The sequence below is a fragment of the Hylobates moloch genome, unplaced genomic scaffold (assembly GCF_009828535.3).
Source record: "Hylobates moloch isolate HMO894 unplaced genomic scaffold, HMol_V3 SCAFFOLD_1, whole genome shotgun sequence".
In the NCBI taxonomy this organism is placed as follows: Eukaryota; Metazoa; Chordata; class Mammalia; order Primates; family Hylobatidae; genus Hylobates; species Hylobates moloch.
Genome location: NW_026652276.1, coordinates 45642923 through 45664294, shown reverse-complemented (window position 1 = coordinate 45664294; position 21372 = coordinate 45642923). Strand labels below are relative to the sequence as shown.

Sequence of the window (21372 nt, the reverse complement as noted above, 5' to 3'; positions counted from 1 at the left end):
CCAGGCTGGAGTGCAGCAGTCTCAGCTCACTGCAAGCTCCGCCTCCCGGGTTCAGACCATTCTCCTGCCTAAGCCTTCCGAGTAGCTGAAACTACAGGCGCACGCCACCACGCCCGGCTAATTTTTTTTTTTTTTTTTTTGGTAGGGACGGGGTTTCGCCGTGTTAGCCAGGATGGTCTCGATCTCCTGACCTCGTGTTCCGCCCGCCTCGGCCTCCCAAAGTGCTGGGATTACAGGCGTGAGCCACCGCGCCCGGCCGTATTCTGGTTTTATTATTACCGTCTGACCTCATCTCTCAATGTTCTCTGTGTTACTCCTTCCTCTACAGCCAAACCCACTTCTTTATTGTGTGTAAGACCTTCTAACTTCAGGCCTTTGCACTTGCTGTTTCCGTCTTCTGGGCCTTTCTGCCCTCTGATATCTATATAACAGGTCTTTGCTCAAATGTTATGAGGCCTTCTTTGACCACCCTGTTTAAAATGAAAATCTGCCCTGTTGCCTCCATCCCATGTTCTTTCCTATTTCATTTTCCTCCTTTGCACTTATCACCAATAAACAAACTATGTATTTTACTTACTGTCTGTCTTCTTCAGCTGGAATATAAGCTCCACGAAGGCAGGGAGTTTTGTCGGTACTGCTCTACCCCACCCTTGCCCCCCGCCCCATTGCCTGTAACAGTGTGTGGCTCATGGTAAATGTTCAGGAAATATTTGTTAGATGTGTGAGTGAATGAAGACAGTGTTACCATGTTATTTTCCAGTGGTTGTGATAAACAACATTGACTTTGGTTCAAATGTTGGGTATATTGGTAACACAATAGGAATATTTATTATGACTTTAAAAATTTTCTAAAATCATGAATATATTGCCTCCATGCTGACTTTAGTAATTAGTTCACTATAATAGAATTAACATTTAACATTTTTATGCATATAAAATATACATATATGCATGTATATATTATGTACCTAATTACACTTTAAATATGTAACGTTTTATCACTTGTTTCTACATAACAAGGTTTATGAAAAATCCATATTAAAATAAACAACAATTAAAAAGTCAGTGGTCCTCATCACACATTGGCCTCATCTTTACCTAATAACAAGAAATATATTTAAAATTGGAGTGGTTAATAAATGCTTGTTAACTAATCTAGTCTTTTTTTATATTTTATTTTTAATTGACAAATAATTGTATATATTTATGGGGTAAATGCGATGCTATGATGTATGCATACATTGTGGAATTATTGAATCAGGCTAATTAACATATCCATCACCTCACATACTTATTTCCTTGTGGCAAAAAGATTTAAAATTAGTCTTTTAAGAATTTTGAAATATACAATACGTTATTATTAATTATAGTCAATGTACTTTGCAGTGGATCGCTAGAACTTATACCTCTTCTGAAACTGGAGCTTTGCACTCTGACGAACAATCTCTTCTTTCCCTGTGTACCTCCTCACCTTTACCCAGCCTTTGTTAACTACTGTTCTACATTCTACTTCTATGAGTTTGATGTTTTAAGATTTACATATAAGTGAAATCATGCATATTTGTTTTTCCATGCCTGGCTTATTTCCCTATTGATGGGCATTTAGGTTGTTTCTATATCTTGGCTATTGTGAATAGTGCTACAGTGAACACAGGAGTGCATATATCCCTTTAACATACTGATTTCAATTCCTTAGGATACGTACCCAGAAGTGGGATTGCTGGATCCTATGGCAGTTCTACTTTTAGTGTTTTGAGGAACCTCCATACTGTTCTCCAAAATGGCTATACTAATTTACATTCCCATCAACTATGTACAGGGGGGTTCCCTTTTCTCAATACCCTTGCCAACTTGTTATCTTTCATCTTTTTGATAGTAGCCATTCTAACAGGTGTGAGGTTTTCTCACCGTGGTTTTAATTTGTATTTCCCTGATGATTTGTGATATTAAGTATTTTTTTAATGTATCTGTTGGCCATTTGTATGTCTTCATTTGAGGAATGTCTATTCCGGTTTTTTGCCCATGTTTAAAAAATAAGGTTGTTTTCTTGTTATTGAGTAGTTTGAGTTTCTTGTATATTTTGAATATTAGTCCTTTATCAGATGTATGATTTGCAAATATCTTCTCCCAATCTGTGAGTAGTCTTTTCATTCTGTTGATTGTTTCGATTGCTGTGCAGAAGACTTTTAGTTTGATGCATTTCTATTTGTCTATTTTTGCTTTTGTTGCCTGTGCTTTGGGAGTCATATCCAAGAAATCATTGCTGAGACCGATGTCAAAGAGGTTTTCCCTCATGTTTTCTTCTAGTAGTTTTAGTTTGAGGTCTTATGTTTTACATCTGTCTTTAATCCATTCTGAGTTGATTCTAGTATATGGGGTGAAATAAGGGCCCAATTTCATCCTCCTATATGTGGATAGTTAGTTTTCCTAATACTTGGTTGAAGAGACTGTCCTTTCCCCATTGTGTATTCTTGGCACCTTTGTTGAAAATCAATTGGCCATAAATGCATGAGTTTATTTCTGGGCTATTCTATTTCACTGGACAATGTGTCTTTTTGTGCTGCTACTATGCTCTATTACTATATCTTTGTAATATATTTGAAATTAGCTAATGTGATGCCTCCACCTTTGTTATTTTTGCTCAAGGTTGATTTGGCTATTTTGGGGGTCTTTTGTGGTTCCATACGAATTTTCAGGTTTTTCTATTTCTATGAAGAATGACATTGGGATTTTAATAGGGATTGCCCTGGATCTGTAGATGGCTTTGGGTAGTATAGACATTTGAACAGTATTAATTCTTCTAATCCATAAACCTGGGATATCTTTCAATTTACAGTCATGTGGCACATAAGGACATTTCAGTCAGTGACCGAGTGTATATTAGTGGTGGTCCCATAAGATTGTAATGGAGCTGAAAAATTCTTATCATCTATTGATGTCATAGCCATGGTAACGTTGCGGTGCAAGGCATCACTTTTTCTATGTTTAGATATACAAATACCATTGTTTTACAGTTGCCCACAGTATGCAGTATGGTAACATGCTATACTGGTTTATAGCCCAGGAGATATAGCCTAGGTATGGAGTGGGCTGTACCATCTATGTTTGTGTAAATATACTCTATGATGTTTGTACAGTGACAAAATCACCTAACAGCACATATCTCAGAATGTATCCCTGTCATTACATAACTCATTACTGTATTTGTGTCATCCTCAATTTCTTTCATCAGCCTTTTAGAGTTTTCATTGTACAGATCTTTCACCTCCTTGGTTAAACTTATTCCTGAGTATTTTTTTGATGCTATTGTAAATGGGATTATTTTCTTAATTTCTTTTTCAGATAGTTCATTGTCAGTGAATAGAAATGCTACTGATTTTTGTATGTTGATTTTGTATCCTGCAACTTTACTGAATTCATTTATTGTAATCATTTTTTGGTAGAGTCTTTAGGGTTTTCTGTACGTAAGATTTTGTATGTCTTCAACAAAAAGAGACAATTTCACTTCTTCCTTTCCTCTTTGGATTTCTTTTATTTCTTTTTCCTTTCTAATTGCTTTGGCTAGGACTTACAACAGTACATTGAATAGAAGTGGTGAGAGTGGGCATCCTTATTTCAGTCCTGATCAGAAGCTTTCAGCTTCTCACCATTGAGCATGATGTTAGCTGTAGGCTTATCATATATGGCCTTTATTATGTTGAGGTACATTCCTTCTATACCTAATTTGTTGAGAGTTTTTATTATGAAACATTGTTGAATTTTGTTAAATGCTTTCTCTGCATCTATTGAGATGATTATATAATTTTTATCCTTCATTCTGTTAATACAGTGGATCACATTTATTGATTTGTGCATGTTGAACTGTTGTTGCATCTCAAGGATGAATCTCACTTGATCATGGTGAATGATCCTTTTACTGTACTGTGGAACATGGTTTGCTAGTGTTTTGTTTGTTTGTTTTTTGTTTTGTTTGTTTTTGAGACTGAGTCTTGCTCTGTCGCCGAGGTTGGAGTGCAGTGGTGCAATCTTGGCTCACTGCAGCCTCTGCCTCCTGGGTTCAAGCGATTCTACTGCCTCAGCCTCCTGAGGATCTGGGATTACAGGCAAGTGCTACCACGCCTGGCTAATTTTTGTATTTTCAATAAAGACAGGGTTTCACCATGTTGGTCAGGCTGGTCTCAAACTCCTGGCCTTGTGATCTGCCTGCCTTGCCCTCCCAAAGTGCTGGGATTACAGGCGTGAGCCACTGTACTGGCTGCTAGTGTTTTTATTGATAATTTTTGTGTCTGTGTTCAGGAATATTGACCTGTAATTTTCTTTTCTTTTAGTGTCTTTGTCTGCCTTTAATTTCAGGGTAATGCTGGCCTTGTAAAACGAATTTGATGTATTCCCTCCTCTTCAATTTTTTGACAGTTTGAAAAGAATTGGTATTCTGCATTAAATGTTTGGTAGAAATTCACAGTGATGCCATCTGGTACTGGGTTTTTATTTGATAGGAGGAAACTTTTTATTTATTACTGATTCAATCTTCTTACTCTTTATTGGCCTGTTCAGATTTTCAGTTTCTTCATTATTCAGTCTTGGTAGGTTACATGTTTCTAGGAATTTATCCATTTATTCTAGGTTATCCAATGTGTTCTCATTTTGCTGCGTGGTTATTCTGAGGATTACAAAAAAAAAACACAATAGGCTATTTTAAGGTGATAACAATTTAATTTTTACTGCATGCCTGAACTCCCCACTTTCACTCTCCCTGCTCCCACTATTTATGTTCTTAATGTCACAAATTACATGTTTTTATAATGTGTATCCCTTAGCAAATTATTGTAGCTATAGTTGTTTTTATTAGTTTTGTCCTTTAACCTGTATACTAGAGATATAATTGATTAATAACCTGCTATTACAGCATTAGAGTGATTTGAATTTGACAGTGCTTTTACTAGTGATTTTTATGCTTTCTGATATTTTCTTTTATTAATTAATATCCTTTTCCTTCAGCTTGAAGAACTTTCTTTAGCTTTTCTTGTAAGGTAGTGGCAATAAACTCGTTCACCTTTTGTTTGTCTGAGAAAGTCTTTATTGCCTCTTTGTTTTTGAAAGATAGCATTGCTGAAATAGTATTCTTGGTTGACAGTTTTATTTTTCAGGATTTTGACTATATATTCCACTTTCTTCTTGCCTATTAGGTTTCTGTTGAAAACTTCATTGATAGTCTAGTATGGATTCTCTTGTATGTAACAAGCTACTTTTCCCTTGATGCTTTTAAAAATCTTTGTCTTTAACTTTTGACAATTTGATGATAATGTGTCTGTGTTAGTCCGTTCTGCATTGCTATAAAGGAATACTTGAGACCAGGTAATTTATAAAGAAAAGATATATATTTCGTTCATAGTTCTGCAGGCTGTAAAAACCTGGTGCAAGCAACTACTCAACTTCTGTTGAGGCTTCCGGAAGCTTACAATCATAGTGGAAGGCAAAGGGGGAGTAGGTGAGTCACATGGTGAGAGAGGGAGCAAGAGAGAGGAGGAGGTACCAGGCCCCTTTAAATAACCAGTGTGAACTAACAGAGTGAGAACTCACTCATTACCATTACCATGGGGAGGGCACCAAGCCATTCATGAGGGATCTGCCCCCATGACCTAACAGCTCCCACCAGGCCTTACCTCCAACAATGGAGATCACATTTCAACATCAGATATGGAGGGGACAAACATCCAAACTATATCATTCCACCCTTGGACCCCAAATGTTGTTCTTCTCATAATGCAAAATATAATCATCCCTTCTCAATAGTACCCTAAAGGCTTAACTTATTCCAGCGTTAATTCAAAAGTCCCAAGTCTAACTTCCAAAGTCTCATCTGAGACTCAAGGCAAGTTCTTTCCACCTGTGAACCTGTAAGACAAAAAGAAAGTTATTTACTTCCAAGATACAATGTGGTACAAACATTGGGTAAACATTCCCATTCCGAAAGGAAGAAATTGGCTAAAAGAAAGGAGCAATGGGTCCCACACTTTAAAGCTCCAAAACTATCTTTGACTCTCTGTCTCACATCCTGGGCACACTGGTATGTCAGATGGGCTCCTAAGGCCTTGAGCAGCTCTGTCCTTCTGGCTTTGCAGGTTGAAGGCTCCATGGCTGCTCTCAAGGGCTGGAGTTGGGTGCCTGTGGCTTTTGTAGGCTCAGGGTGAAAGCTGCCAGTGGCTCTGTCCTTCTGGGGTCTGGAAGGTGGGTTCATTCCCACAGCTCCCCTGAGCAGTGCCCCTAGGCGGACTGTTTGTGGGGACTCCAGTCCCACATTTCCCTTCAGTGCTGCCCTAGCAGAAGACTGTTGCAAGAGCAGAGCCTTTGCAGAGAGCTTCTGCATGGGCACCCAGGCTTTCTCATACATCCTCTGAAATCCAGGTGGAAGCTGCCAGGCCTCCTTTATTCTTGCATTGTGCATGCCTGCAAGCTTAGCACCACATGGAAACTACAAAGGCTTATGGCCTATGTCCTCTGAAGCAGTGACCTGAGCTGTATCTGGGGCCCTTTGAGCCATGGTGACAGCTAGAGCAGCCAGGATGTGGGGAGCACTCCTGAGGTAGTGCAGGGCAGTGACACCCAGTCCCCAAAACCATTCTTTCATCCTGGGCCTCGGCCTGTGATAAGAGGGGCTGCTTCAAATATTTCTGAAATGCCTTCAGAGCCTTTTTCCCATTGTGTTGGCTATTAGCATCTGGCTTCCTTTTAGTCATGCTAATCTCTCTAGCAAATGGTTGCTCTACAGGCCTCTTGAATTCCTTTCCTGAAAATGTTCTTTCATTCTCTACCACATGGCTAGGCTGTAAATTTTCCAAATTTTTATATTGTACTTCTCTTTTCAATGTGAGTTTCAACCTTGAGTCATTTATTTGCTCCTATATCTAATTGTAGACTGTTAAAAGCAGCCACATCACTTCTAGAACATTTTACTGCTTACAGATTTCTTCTGCTGGATACCCTAGGACATCAGTCTTAAATCCAGACTTCCACAGATCCCTAAGGGCATGGACACAGTGCAGCCAAGTTCTTTGCAAGGGTGTCACATGGGCGACCTTTACTCTATTTTCCAATAACTTCCTCATTTTCATCTGATATCTCATCAGCCTGTCCTCTGTCTGTATTTCTATCATCTGAGACCTCATCAGCATGTCCTCTGTCTATATTTCTATCAACATTTTCATCACAACCACTTAAGTCTCTAAGAAGTTCCACTTTCCCTCGTTTTCCTGTTTTCTTCTGAGCCCGCCAAACTCTTCCAATCTCTGCCTGTTACCCAGTTCCAAAGCTGCTTTTACATTTTCAATTACCTTTATAGCAATGCCTCACTCTTTGTTACCAACTTTCTGTGTTGCTTATTTTGTGTTGCTTATAAAGGAATACTTGAGGCTGGGTAATTTGTAAAGAAAAGACATATATTTGGCTCATAGTTCTGCAGGCTAAAAAGCATGGCACCAGCATCTGTTTACCTTCTGATGAGGGCCTCAGGAAACTTACAATCATGGTGGAAGGCAAAGGGGCAGCAGGCGAGAAGAAGTGAGAGAGGAAGTGAGAGAAAGAGGAGGAGATGCCAGGCTCCTTTAGATAGCCAGCTCTTGTGTGAACAAAAAGTGAGAACTCACTCATTGCCAGGACATTCATGAGTGAGCTGCCCCATGACCCAAAGAGCTCCCACCAGGCCCTCCGTCCAACAATGGGTATCACATTTCAACATGAGACTTGGAGGGAACAAACTCCACACTATGTAAGTGTCTAAGTGTGGGACTGTGGAACTCTGAATTCATCTTATTTGTTGTCCTTTGGGTTTCTTGGATCTGGATTTCTATGTCCTTCCCCAGGCTTGGGAAGTTTTTTTTTTATTATTATTTCTTCGAATATGTTTTCTGTTCCTTTCACTTTTCCTTTTGCAATTTTGGTAGTGGGCATATTGTTCTGTTGATGGTATCTCATAAGTTCCATAAGCTATCTTCACTCCTTTTCATTTTGTTTTCTTTCTGCTCCTCACATTGGATGATTTTCAGTGACCTGTCATCGGGTTTACTTATTCACTTCCACTTCATATAGTCTGCCATTGAACCCCTCTATTGAATTTTTTTAGTTCTCTTATTGTATTCTTCGGCTATATGATTTGTTGGGTACTTTTTAATACTTTCTTACTCTCTTTTGTTGAAATTCTGTTTGTTCTTGCATTATTCTCCTGACCTTGGCGAGCATCTTTATGACCATTATTTTGAATTCCCTCTTGGAAAAACCACGTATCTCCATTTCAGTAGGATCGATTTCTTGAAATTTATCTTATTATTTTATTTGGAACATATTTTCCTATTTCTTCATTTTTCTTTTAACTCACTGTGTTGGTTTCTGTACATTAAGACAGTAACCTCTCCCAGTCTTGTCAAACTGGCCCTCATGTAGGAGATCTTACCAATTTGTACAGCCAGAAATTATAATGTATCTCTCAAATCTCTGTGTTTGTACAATCTGATATCTCTGATTTTGCTGGCCCCAGAAGATTAAGATGTGCCAAGTCTTGTTAGTACCATGAGAGCAGGAAGACAGAAGCCATGCTCTCTAGATGCAGCTGAAAATATTAGGATGTTAGATGCATGTTCCAGTTCCTTCTATCCGCAGGGTGAAGCTGAGAGCAGGTATTTGTCCCTTATTGCACTAAAGCAGGCATTATCTATCTTCACTAAGGCAGGCGTTTATCTCTCTCCTCTCTAAGCCAGGGAGAAGCTCTGTGGCAAATACCTGTACTACTGTCATTCAGACTACATCCTCTGAGGGTATGGCCACTGGGAGTGGGCCCATTGTGTATCTACCTCTTTGTTTTCTGTGGTCTAGAGAGACTTGGAAATGCAGAGCCAAATCAGCTCCCAGAGCCGGGTGGCTAAGGAGGTAGTCCTTATATGAGAGCTGTAGAAGTTATGTCACTCGATAAGTGAACAAACTACTTTTAGGAAGCTTCTGTAGACTTGTAGTTATCGCTGGGGCAAGCTAGGGAAGAAGTCTTGGCAAGTACCAAGCTCTCATTTAGGCTGCCAGAGGTGTATTGTTTGCCTGCCCCATTAACTCCCTGATGCAAGTTAGTTAGAAGCCAGACCATCAAGTATTCACTGGAAGAATGTACAGAGAAATCCTTTTTAGTGAAAAACAGAACTGTGTGTTTCAGCACTTTCTCTGCACTGCTTCCAAGAGGTGTAGTCCTTGGAACTACTTGCACTCCTGTTTAAAACCACCTCTTAGTATTGTGATCTGGGAAGATTCTCATATGAGACTCTTGTATTCCTAATCCTTTCTATTCCTAGAGCAAGGAGGTTTAAGATGCAGTCACTCAAGTAGAAGTTATAAAAGTTGGGGTGCTTGATGCATGGAAAAACTTTTTCCAGGAGGAATTGGTAGACTGGAGTTATCGATGGAGTGAGCCAGGGGAATAGGCTTGGGTTCTGCCAGGCTTCTGTTCAGGCTGCCAAAGGTTATGTTTGTCAGCCCAGTTAATTCCCTGATGCAGGCCTGTATGAAGCTCAACTGGTAACAGCAGCAGTTGACAGAGCACATTGGCAACCCCTTCCAGGCAGAAACTGGGAGCTTTGAGTTGCAGGCCCTTCTCTACCCTGATCCTGGGGGATGAAGCCTCTGTAAGTGCTTACACACCCATGTATAATCACCTCTTTGTTCTGTGGTCTAGGGAGACTTGTGTATGCCTAATCCCTTCTGCTTCTAGAGGCAGGTGAATTAAAAGCCACACTGTGGGGAATCTTAGAGTTAGGGTGCTAAATATGAGGTCCAAACCCTTCTCTCCTCAGAGACAGGATAGGTGTTGGGGATACCTTCTTAACTGGATGGCACAGTGCCTGGGGTGGGGTTTGGACCTGAGTGTGCCTCAGCTTCTCCTACCTAGTCAATGTGGATATTTTCTCAGTTGCCAGATACAGAAGAGTCTCTCAACTTGTTTGTGACTTTCTCTCAGAGGGAATTGATCTGTGTGTCAATTAATCAATTCTCAGAGGGAATTGATTAGTGTGTCCCTATGTGGAGGAAGAGTCAGAAGCCTGCCATGTTGGTGATGTCACTCTCCAATTATTATTCTTACTGGAAATGTTACATTGACTCAGTTTTTGGGATTACCGTAGTAGAAATTGCATTGCATAAAATTGTTATATTGCTGTCTTTGTCCAGAGGCTATTTGGAAGCTCCAAACTGTTGAGAAGACCTGGACAGCCAGAAAGTCATTAGTCCTATCCAAAATGAAGCAATTTGTGCAGGAAAAACAGATATTTTAGGGAAGAACTGTGAGTTTCTGGTAAATCGAATGTGCCGTCTTGAAAGCCTCATTCAGTCCTTGAAGATGAACATCTTTCGGCTGCAAACTGAAAAGGATTTGAATCCTCAGAAAACAGGTATAGAGATAAGAATCATCAGAAATGTGGTCCTGTATAGGTGCTTGATTTTCTTTACTGACCTTCTTTCTGCTGCTTGATGCCCCTCCTGTGCGGTCTGGTAGCTTTTCTGAAAGATCGACTGAATACAATACAGAAAGACCATTCTAAGGACCTGAAGCTGTTGCATCTCGAAGTTATGAATTTGCGCCAGCAACTGAGAGCTGTAAAAGAGGAAGAAGACAAGGCACAAGATGAGGTGCAAAGGTTGACTGCCACTCTGGAGACTGCCTCGCAAACAAAGGTTTGAGTCTAAGTTCTGAAGTATAAACACACTGTTATGTGTTAGCTGGAGGAGGCAACAGACCTATGACACTGACTTTTAAAAATAGGTGATGTTGATATGAGGATTCTTGGCATTTGACATTTGGCGTGTTGATTTGAGGATTCTTGGCCTATGACATTTGCACTGATAACCTAAACCACTGTGTGCTATCCGTGATTGATTATTTGTACAACCCTTACCCCATACAAGTGATGGTGTGGGTCCAGAGGTATGAGACAGAGCCTGTGCTCTTCAGGAATTCAGATGCTAGTTGGGAGAATAAGCTACAGCGTGAGAAATTAAATAAGGAAAAAATAAGAGTATAGGAAATGTTGCAGGGTAGTATAGGACAAAAAATGAATATTGCCGAGTAAGGGCTTTGTGTTCAGACATGTTTGAGAGGGTGAGGATTCGCTATCTAGAATAGATTAGGCAGGCTTCAGGGAAGGGATAGGACCTTTAGAAGCAAAGTGTAGGGCTGAGGACATTTCAGGGAGCACACGCAGAGGCAGCAAAGAATAAGGACTACTTGGAAAAGAAACTAACAATGTTGTTCTCCCTTCATGGGCTAGGCAATGTAATAGATGTTGAACGTGTTATTTTGTTTAATCTTTGAAAAATCTTGTGAAGTAGGATATTACTATCCCCATTTTTTAACAATGATAGTACTGGGTCCCTGGGATAAATCACTTGTCCAAGATCACACATACCTGTTGTCTTCTTGTTACCCAGGTTTGAACCTGGATCTTTCTACTGGGTACAGCTAGGAGAAATATATAAACTAGCGTTACAAGAGTGAGGATTTGTTTGTGGGAAATAAGTTGGATATTAGCTAGCAATGACATTATAGAGCATCTGAAAATCAGGAATAATTAGTAGTTGGGATTGATCCTATGGGGAGTGATTGAGATTTTTGATATGGAAGTGACATAATGAAAACAGGAAAACAAATTTAGCAGTATTATAGGGTATTGAAAATAGGGAGAGAAGTTGGAGGCAGGGAAACCAATTAGGAATCCATTGCATTATTTGAGTCATGAGCCAGATTAGGTCTGATCTAGGGTTGTGGCATTTTGAAAGGAAAGAGGAATGTTCTGTAAAAAAAAAAAGATATGCTCGAATATGGTACTGGGAGGGACTGAAGGCAGTAAAGAAGGGAAAGATGGCTCTGAGGTTTTACATCTGAGATTGTGGTGCCATTTATCTTAATAAGAAAGAGAATAGGGAAAGCTGTGTTTTTCATCCTCAACTTGTAAGCATGAATAATATTTGAAGCTGGGAAAAATAGAGTTCTTTAAAAAATTAAGAATATACCCTGTTAATAAAATGTCTGTCAATTACCAGATTGACCTCTAATTATTGAATTTTATATAGGAGGTGAGTGCAATTAATCAGTTTATGATATAAAAGAGGAAATTATAGAAATCATGTATCAAAGTAATAAAATAACTTTCCTGTTAAGTAACTCCTGGTATTAATTACTTCAGACTTATAACAAGGAGTATTTATAACCATATTAAAAATAGCATTTATAGGTTGCCAGAAAAAAACCTGATTTGATCTGATATACCTATAGATAATTTCTTCCTGTCATTTTAGATTATTTAGAATCTTTTCTCCTACTTTTAGAAGAATGCAGCCATTATTGAAGAGGAACTGAAGACCACAAAACATAAAATGAACCTTAAAATTTAAGTGGTAAGACAAAAAGATGGAGGGTGGAGAGGTGTTGGAATTGCAGAGGGGAAATCAAGAAAGCAGAAAGAATGAAAAGAAACCTTTGAAGAAGAAAATATGTGACTATGTAGTAGGAAGACTTTAAAAATATGCCACATTGAATTCAAGTGAAAGTTCCTGCCCTTACATGACATTAAGACTTCCTTTTACCTCAATACTGGCATAAAACTAGAAATAAAAAATAAATGCTTTGTGAGCCAGGAAGGAATAGTTACCACTCTTGGCTGCCCATATACTATAGTTAAGTGGACACTTTCTTGCAAAGTCCTTTTAATCTAAAGTTGTGTTTAAAATAAAAAGCTATTAATAAGTCTGTTCATCTAATTTTACCTTAAACTTTCATTTCAGCTTGTTTTAGTAGATAGCAGATTGGGAAATATGAAGTAGGTGGCTGCTAAAAGCTGTTGGACTAAAAATTTGCAGCTGAAAACAGTGGAAGAATCAGTAGAATTGCTAACTCAATATACTCTGGCAGTGGCCTGAAACCTCAATATTCCCTGACGTAATAGTGTTAATAATTGATAGTTCAAATCTAATGGGTCAAATTATATTTAAAAGATTCTGTTAATACAAAATAGAGAAGTAGACGTTCTTTTTAGGAAAATTCTTAGGCAAAACTATTTTTAAGATTATAAATTTTAGTGCTTAGGTGGTAAGCATAGGTATTTGGAAAATTGTCTTATATTGAGTACTTCATTTGCCAGTTATTACTGATAAAAGCTTGATTGCTCATAGTTAGAATGTATTCAGTTTATTTTTAAGATATTGTACTAGACTATTTTTAGGGCAGTTTTAGGTTTACAGAAAAATTATGCAGAAAACACAGAGTCCTGTATACCTCTCTCTCCACTCCTGCAGTTTCACTATTATTAACGTCTTGCATTAGTATGATACTTTTGTAACATTTGATGAGCCAATATTGAGCCATCATTTAGTGAAATAAGATTCACTATTCATCATGCTGTAAAGGTCTGTGGGTTTGACAGATGCATAATGCCATGTATTTATCATTACAGGATCACACAGAATAGTTGCCCTGCCCTAAAAATGCCCTGTGCTCCACCTACCCATCCCTCCTCATGTCTTCCCCTGAGCCCCTGACAACCACTGATCTTTTTATTGTCTCTCTAGTTCTGTTATTGTTGGAATCATAGAGTATGTATGTAGTCTTTTTGTACTGGCTTCTTTAATAGCATATGCGCTTAAAGTTCCTTCATGTTTTTTCATGGCTCAGTAACTCATTTCTTTATATAGCTGAACAATATTGTATGTACCACAATTTGTTTATCCATTCACCTATTGAAGGACATATTGGTTGCTTCCAATTTTTGGCAATTATGAATAAAGCTGCTATAAACATTGTGTGCAGGTTCTTACATAGACATACGTTTCCAACTCATTTGGGTAAATATAATACCTAGGAGTGCAATTGCTGGTTCATCTGGTAAGCCTATGTTTAGCTTTGTATGAAGCTGCCAACCTGTCTTGCAAAATGACTGTATCGCTTGCATGCCCATCAGCAAGGAATAAGAGTTATGGTTGCTGCACATCCTCACCAGCATTTGGTCTTATCAGTGTTTTGAATTTTTGCCATTCCAATGGGTGTGTAGTGGTATCCTGTTTTGATTTGCAATCCCTAATGATATAATGACACTGAGAATCTTCTCATGTGTTTATTTGCCATCTGTATATCTCCTTTGGTGAGTTATCTGTTAGACTTTTACCCCATTTTGTAACTGGGTTATTTCTTATTGTTATGTTTTGAGACTTCTTTGTATATTTTGAATACCAGTCCTTTATCAAAGATGTGTTATGCAATTATTTTCTCCTGCTCTATAGCTTATCTTTTTATGCTCTTAGCTGTCTTTCACAGAGAAGGAACTTTTAATGAAGTCCAATATATCAATTTTTTTCTTTCATGGATTGTAATGTTAGAATTACATCTAAAACGTTGACAAACCCAAGTCACTAAGATTTTCTCTTGCATCATTTTCTAAGAGATTTTATAGGTTTTCATTTTACATTTAGGTCTTTGATCTATTTTGAGCTAATTTTCATGAAAGGTATGAGATCTGTATCTAGATGAATTTCTTCTTGGCATGTGGATGTCCAGTGTTTCCAGCACCATTTGTTGAAAAGACAATCCTTTCTCCTTTGGATTGCCATTTAACATTATTTTTTACTGGGGAAGTTTTATTCTTAATTCTTGTTCTATGGTAAAGTCTTGAATTTTGATTAAGCTCTGTCAAAGACTTGCAGAAGTACTATGCTAGTCAAACATGGGCATTCTGAGGGTATGTGAAACAGAAAGGGTGTATTAGTTTGCCGGGCTGCCATAACAAAATCCTAAAGACTTGGTGGTATAAACAAATTTATTTGTTGAAGTTCCGGAGGCATGAAGTCCAAGATCAAGTTGTTAGCAGATTTTGTTTCTTCTGAGGCCTTTCTCCTTGGCTTGCAGGTATGTCTGCCTTCTAACTGGGTCCTCACATGCTCTTTTATTTGTGTGTACCCATCCCTCGTGTCTCTGTGTGTCCAAATCTCTTCTAATCAGGATATAGTCAGATTGCATTAGGGTCCACCCCAATGGCTTCATTTTAATTTAATCACCTGTTGAAAGGCCCTGTCTCCAAATAGAGTCTCATTGTGAGGCAGCAGATGTTGAGCCTCAGCATAAGAATTTTGGAAGACAATTCAGCCTATGACAGAGGGTTATATACAGATAGAAGAAGTGTAGTATTTATCTTCCTAAGAGATAATAAATATATATAAAATAGATACAAAGTCTGGATGTGATAAACATTAAATGGCTTAACTGATTGCCCTTAATAGTACTTCAGAAACAAATACTTCATTAGTAAAGGATTCTCTTTGTAATGTGCTTTTGTACGGCACATTGTAGGTATATTATGTATGAAAGAGGAAAATGTCTCTTTTTAAAAGTGGCCGTTCTTTTAAAAGGTGGCCAGCTGAATGTTTTCAAGCCTACATAATGGGGGTGATTAAAACAATTTAAAAGAGTGAAATATTTAATTCTGAATGAACTAGAGATTGAATCACATTTGACAGTGATGCAACTAAAATTTAAATGAGATGATTTCCTGGGTATTTTGAAACTTTCAAGGAATAAGTTATATCTTGAACAAATTATAGTACCTAATTTGATACAAAGTTTAGAAAAGTATATTAAGCTACTCTATATGATAAAGTAATTATAATCTGATACTAAAATCTGAAAAAAAAACCCACAAATAAAATGGCTCATTCTTACATAAGATTGTAATATTTAACTTATCATTGGATAAGTAAGCATTTTCTAAGCTTAAAAAGAACAAAATTATAAAATGGTCAATAGATTTGACCACATAAGAATACTTCTATATATAAAAAGCAAAACTAATAAAGCAGCAGTCCCTAACCTTTTTGGCATTAGGGACCAGTTTCTTGGAAGACAGTTTTTCCATGGGGTTGTGAGGGTTGAGGGGAATGGTTTTGGGATGAAACCGTTCCACCTCAAATCATCAGGCGTTAGTTAGATTCTCGTAAGAAGCGCGCAACCTAGATCCCTTGCATGCACAGTTCACAATAGGGTTCACGGTCCTATGAGAATCTAATGCTGCCACTAATCTGACAGGAGGCAGAGTTCACCAACTGCCCACCTCCTGCTCTGTGGCCTGGTTCCTAACAAGCCATGGAGTAGTACCAGTCTGTGGCCCCAGGGGTCGGCGACCCCTGTAATAAGGTATTATAACACAAATAGGCAAAGTGTTAATAATTTTCCCTTTTAAAGAATTTAACAGTCTGGGCAACATGGCAAAACCCCATTTCTTAAAAAAAAAAAAAAAAAAAGAAAAAAAAAAAGAAAAAAAGCCAGGCACAGTGGTGTACACCTGTGGTCCCAGCTACTTAGGAGGCTGAGGTGGGAGGATCACTTGAGCCTGGGAGGTCGATGCTGCAGTGATCATGCCACTGCAATCCAGCCTGGGCCACAGAGTGAGATCCTGTCTCCAAAACCCACCCCACAAAAACTTAAAACTTCCAGGCACGGTGGCTCATACCTGTAATCTCAGCACTTTAGGAGGCTGAGGCAAGAGGATTGCCTGAGCTCAGGAGTTTGAGACCAGCCTTGGTAACAAAGTGAAACCCTGGCTCGACAACAAATTTTTAAAATTAGCTGGGCATGGTGGCACACTCCTTTAGTACCAGGTACTCAGGAGGCTGAGGCGGGAGGATCACTTGAGTCGGGGGAGGTCAAGACTGCAGTGAGCCATGGTTGCACCATTGAACTCAGCCCGGCTGACACAGTGAGACCCAGTCTGAAAAACAAAAACAAAAAAACATAAAATTGTCTAAAAATGCCCAAAAAACAATGGACAAAGGGTAAGTATGACAGTTTATTACATAAATATATATAGAGTTGATAACTATATTAGAAGATATTTAATCTCACAGTAACCAAAGAAATCCAAAATTATTAAGATGTTAGTTTTCATTTATTAGATCAGAAGAGATTTAAGAAAATTTTAATACATAGTACTGATGAGATTTATTCAAATACTATTGATAAGAAGGTAATAATTGGAAAATTATGAAGGTAACGATTGGAAGAAAATGATTCTTCTTATAGAATTTGTCTTAATGAAATAATCAGAAATGTAAGGAAAGATCTACTCACAAGTATGTTCAGGAGAGCAGTATTTACAATAGTGAAAAATTGGAAAAACTCTCATGTCAAATATCAAGGATATGATTTAAAAAGTTATAGAGCATTTCCAAAATGAGCAATCTTGTAACAGTTATATCCCAACACATTTTTTACCTCTTTTAACTTTAAAAAATGTTTTAAAAATTATAAATATATTATCCATAGAGAAAAAAATGTGTACAATTTAGAAAACAGGTATAGTGTACTCTTAATGTCATCTACACTGGGGTTTTAAAATAGAATTTCTTTCAGTTTCACATCACTTCTTAAAAGGAATAGCATTCTCTGCAATTCCCATTTCAATTGGAAAGGATCTCTTAATAATAAAAGAGACTCTTTACCTAATAATAAAAGAGACTCTTATTATTGGAAGGGATCTCTTTGCCTAATAATAAAAGAGAGTCTTAACCTTCTTTATATTTTATGTGATTCTTTTTATAGTCACTTATTGACAGAAATAAGGTCAGTGTGCCTCCAAAACAGGGAAGAAAAAAAAAATGTGTTTTTCTACTCTCACATACCTCACAGCAGAACACTTCTGACACCCGACGACACACCAAGAAATTCTGTTCTTCAGTGGACACCAGTTGAGTGTCCTGTAATTCAATTCAATCCTGACACTATCTACCTGAAGACAGGTGAGGACTCAGTCTCACAAGATTGCCCCCCACTTTAGACGCCAGTTGCAAGCCCCAAGTTGTCCTTCTGACTGACTTGCAAAAAATCAGTGTTACCATGATGCCGCTCTGCAAGTTTAAATAATTTGCTAGAACAGCTCAGAGAATTCAGAGAAACACATCACTTGCATTTACCCATTTGTTATAGAGGATATTACAAAAGATACACTTGAGCAGCCAGATGGAAGAGATGCATAGGGCAAGGCATGTGGGAAGGGGTGCAGGCCCTTTCTGGGGCTCACCACTTTCCAAGCACCTCCATGTGTTCAGCTGTCCAGAAGCACTCTGAATGAACCCAGTTCTTTTGGATTTTTATGGAGGCCTCATTACATAGGCATGACTAAATCATTTGCCATTGATGATCAACTTACCTTCTAGCCCTTCTCCCCTCATTAGAGGTTGAGAGGAGGGGCTAGAAGTCCCAGTCCTCTAGTCATGCCTTGATCTTTCTGGGGACCAGCCCCCATCCACAGCTACCTACCTTCCCCCACCCCCAGCCAATCAGTCACTAGCACACAAAAGATACTCTTATGAGGTGATTCCAAGTTTTTTATGAGCTATGTGCCAGGAACCAGGGTCAGAGATGAAATATGTATTTCTTATTATATCACAATAGCACAGTACCCAAATTCTTTGAGTGTCGGTTTGGTCTGCTGCTTAATGGTTACTTCATTATTTGTTTAGACCTCTAAATTCCAAAATAGAATGAAAACAGTTTTCAGAGTGATGTGTATAATACTGCAGGATAAAAAATATATAGATAAATCAAAATACAGGAAAACGAGTTGAAAATAAAGTCAGAAAACATAGAAATACAGAAAATACACACTAAGGTAAAATACCAGTGTTTTTCGAACTTTTTTTGACAATCCATTGTTGGACATATATTTTACACTGCGACACACATACATATACACAAACATTTCCCAAAGCAGCCCTTACCTTTACTACTTGCATACACTCTGATATTTTCTTTCTACTCTTTTATTTTTTCCTTTTTCTGAGTGCTTCTTTCAATTTACTAAGGGATTTTGACCTCCAGTTTAGAAAACAGACCTAAATTACAGGAGGATGGGTGCAATAAGTTTGATCTACATTCCTTAGGAGGTAATCCTAGGCAGTCTAGGGAGATACAAACGCATGTTTCTGAGTAGTCATAAATGAATTAAGACTGTTTGGGGGTGAGATGGCATGTCTGATAAACTTCTCAGGTAACTTTGATCTTTGTTAGACTAGTAGGATGTTCAATTGGTCTTGCCTAACTGCAGTGTTGCTTTGTAGCTAAGGAGACAACTGGCTCAGGAGAAGTACCTTAGGGAATCTTTAGAGAAATCAGCATCAGCCATGCTCCTCAAAATACAAGAAATGGGATCAACAGTGGAGGTAGAATGAAAACAGGTAGAAAGATTTCTTCTCCTTATGTGGTTTGGGAAGTGAAACCAAACAAAAACTGATATTTTACCTATAAACTTAAAATTTTACTAATTTCCTCTAGATTTATTAAAATACTTACTTTTTGTTAGCCATATGTTAACAATCTTACTACAGTTTTTTTTTTTTAAGTTAGTGCAAAATAAGAAAGACCCTAATGTCATTATTCAACACTCTTAATTTATGAATCAGAGAGCTAAGGACTGGAGAGGTTAATTTACCTCAGGCTTCATAGAAGTGAACTCTTAGCTCCTAAGAGAAAGATAAAGTATTTTTCCCTTATACCATACAATCTCTGTCATAGACATTGATTTTGGAAGGCATTGCCCTGGTCTCATGCTATGTATGTCTGACATGGATAGAAAATAAAGTCTAAAGCGATCTAACACTGGAAGCATATCAATAAGTAAAACAATCAGGACCATATTTACACTGCCGTTTTCAATTATCATTATTTTAACATGATATTTTGCCTTCTTATTTGTTATTTGAAGTACCTACAAATAATTTAGAATACTTTAAATTCTAACCAAGTCAATTCATATTTTCATATTTTAATATAATTGGATGACATAATCTTAACCAATGGAAAAAGTTTCCCTTCATAACTGAATTATAACAAGGATTCTACTTTAGGAATTTGCAAATGATCCTTTGTTGCTGTAACTTGCAATGCCAATATGGTAGCCATTAGCCACATATGGCTATTTAAATTAGTTAAATAAAAGATTTATTTCTTCACACACTAGCCACATTCAAGTGCTCAGTAGCCACTTGTGGCTAGTGGATTGTTGCATTGGAGAGTGCACAGAAGGTTCTATTGGATGGCACTGCCCCAAGACCACATTCTGTTGAGATTTTAACTGTAGCATAGACTAACTTCTCGTTGCTTCTCAGTGACATTAAGGTTGGAATGTTGCCTTATACATGTGCTGTAAGGCAGCTTATTTGAAGTCTTTATCTTACAGAAAAGGGGTTTTTCTTATACAATTTCAGGTGCACATTTGCAGCAAAACTGTGTTGCTCTACGTGATTCTATACAGAGCACTCAACTACTGGCCTAGGAACAAAAAAATAAAGAAGAGTTGGAGGTTGCTACTTCACAGCTCAAATCTGATCTAAGTATGAAAATAGATGCTAGAAATCACCCTCTTGTTAGTTTTTTGAGATTTCATGGAAAAACTCTTAAGATCCCAAATTCTTGAAGTGGCCAGTGTTACTGGTATTTCCCACAGTGCTGTATATAAAAAATTGCAGATTTCCCTTCTACCTATAGTACTGAGACAGAGAAGGAATGTTGTTAATAATATATTTGACCCTCTTAATTGTAAACTATTCCTTATTTGTTTTTCTCCAGCTTGTTTGTGGACCTGGGAATATTTGGTTTCTAGACATCTGGCTTGAATATTGGGCAAAAAAGTAAAACAATAGATTGAATATTTGATAATAAAATATTAGTAAGGAAGTAAGGCCATGAATCCTTGATAACTTATGGATTCTGTCAGTTCATCATGTCAGATTCTCCATTCTTCATGTTATCAATCTATTTTGGTTAACCTGTATTTGTAGAGATGGATAGTTGTAAGGTACCTTAAAGAGAGTTTAGCTTAATCTCCTCTTTTTATAGGTGAGTCCTCAAAGATGACAGGGCTAGGAAATGAAAGAGCCTAGACTTGATCCCAAGGTGTTCGGTCATATTTCTTCTAACCCATCAGCCTTTTATCATACTACTGTTGCCAGTACTTCATTATAAAGCAGTTTCCAGATAGTCTCAATGACAGAGGTCACAGAGTTACAGGGCAGTGCTTTGTGTGATTAATACATCATGGTTTACAACAAACTTTCACATAAATTATTTCATTCAATACTCCAAGCTATCCTTCCAGAGTTACAAAAGGAAAAAATGGCAAAGTAAGACCTAGACCTGGATCTTCTAATTCCAAGCCCAGTTCACCTTTTGCCCTCTGTGGCTGTAATAGGGGCAGAGAATACCAAAAAGGAAATGGAAATTATAAAAAATATAGAGCAAGAGTAATCTATTCAATGTTTTGACTTACTGCTTTTAGCAGAAAGTATTCCCTTTTCTTATAGTAGTGA

General features: G+C 37.9%; 1 pseudogene; it reads left to right on the top strand.

The window, feature by feature from the left end:
- The first annotated feature begins 8562 nt into the window (after positions 1-8562).
- LOC131381337 (coiled-coil domain-containing protein 150-like) lies at positions 8563-20397 on the top strand (annotated as a pseudogene).
- Positions 20398-21372: the final 975 nt, after the last annotated feature.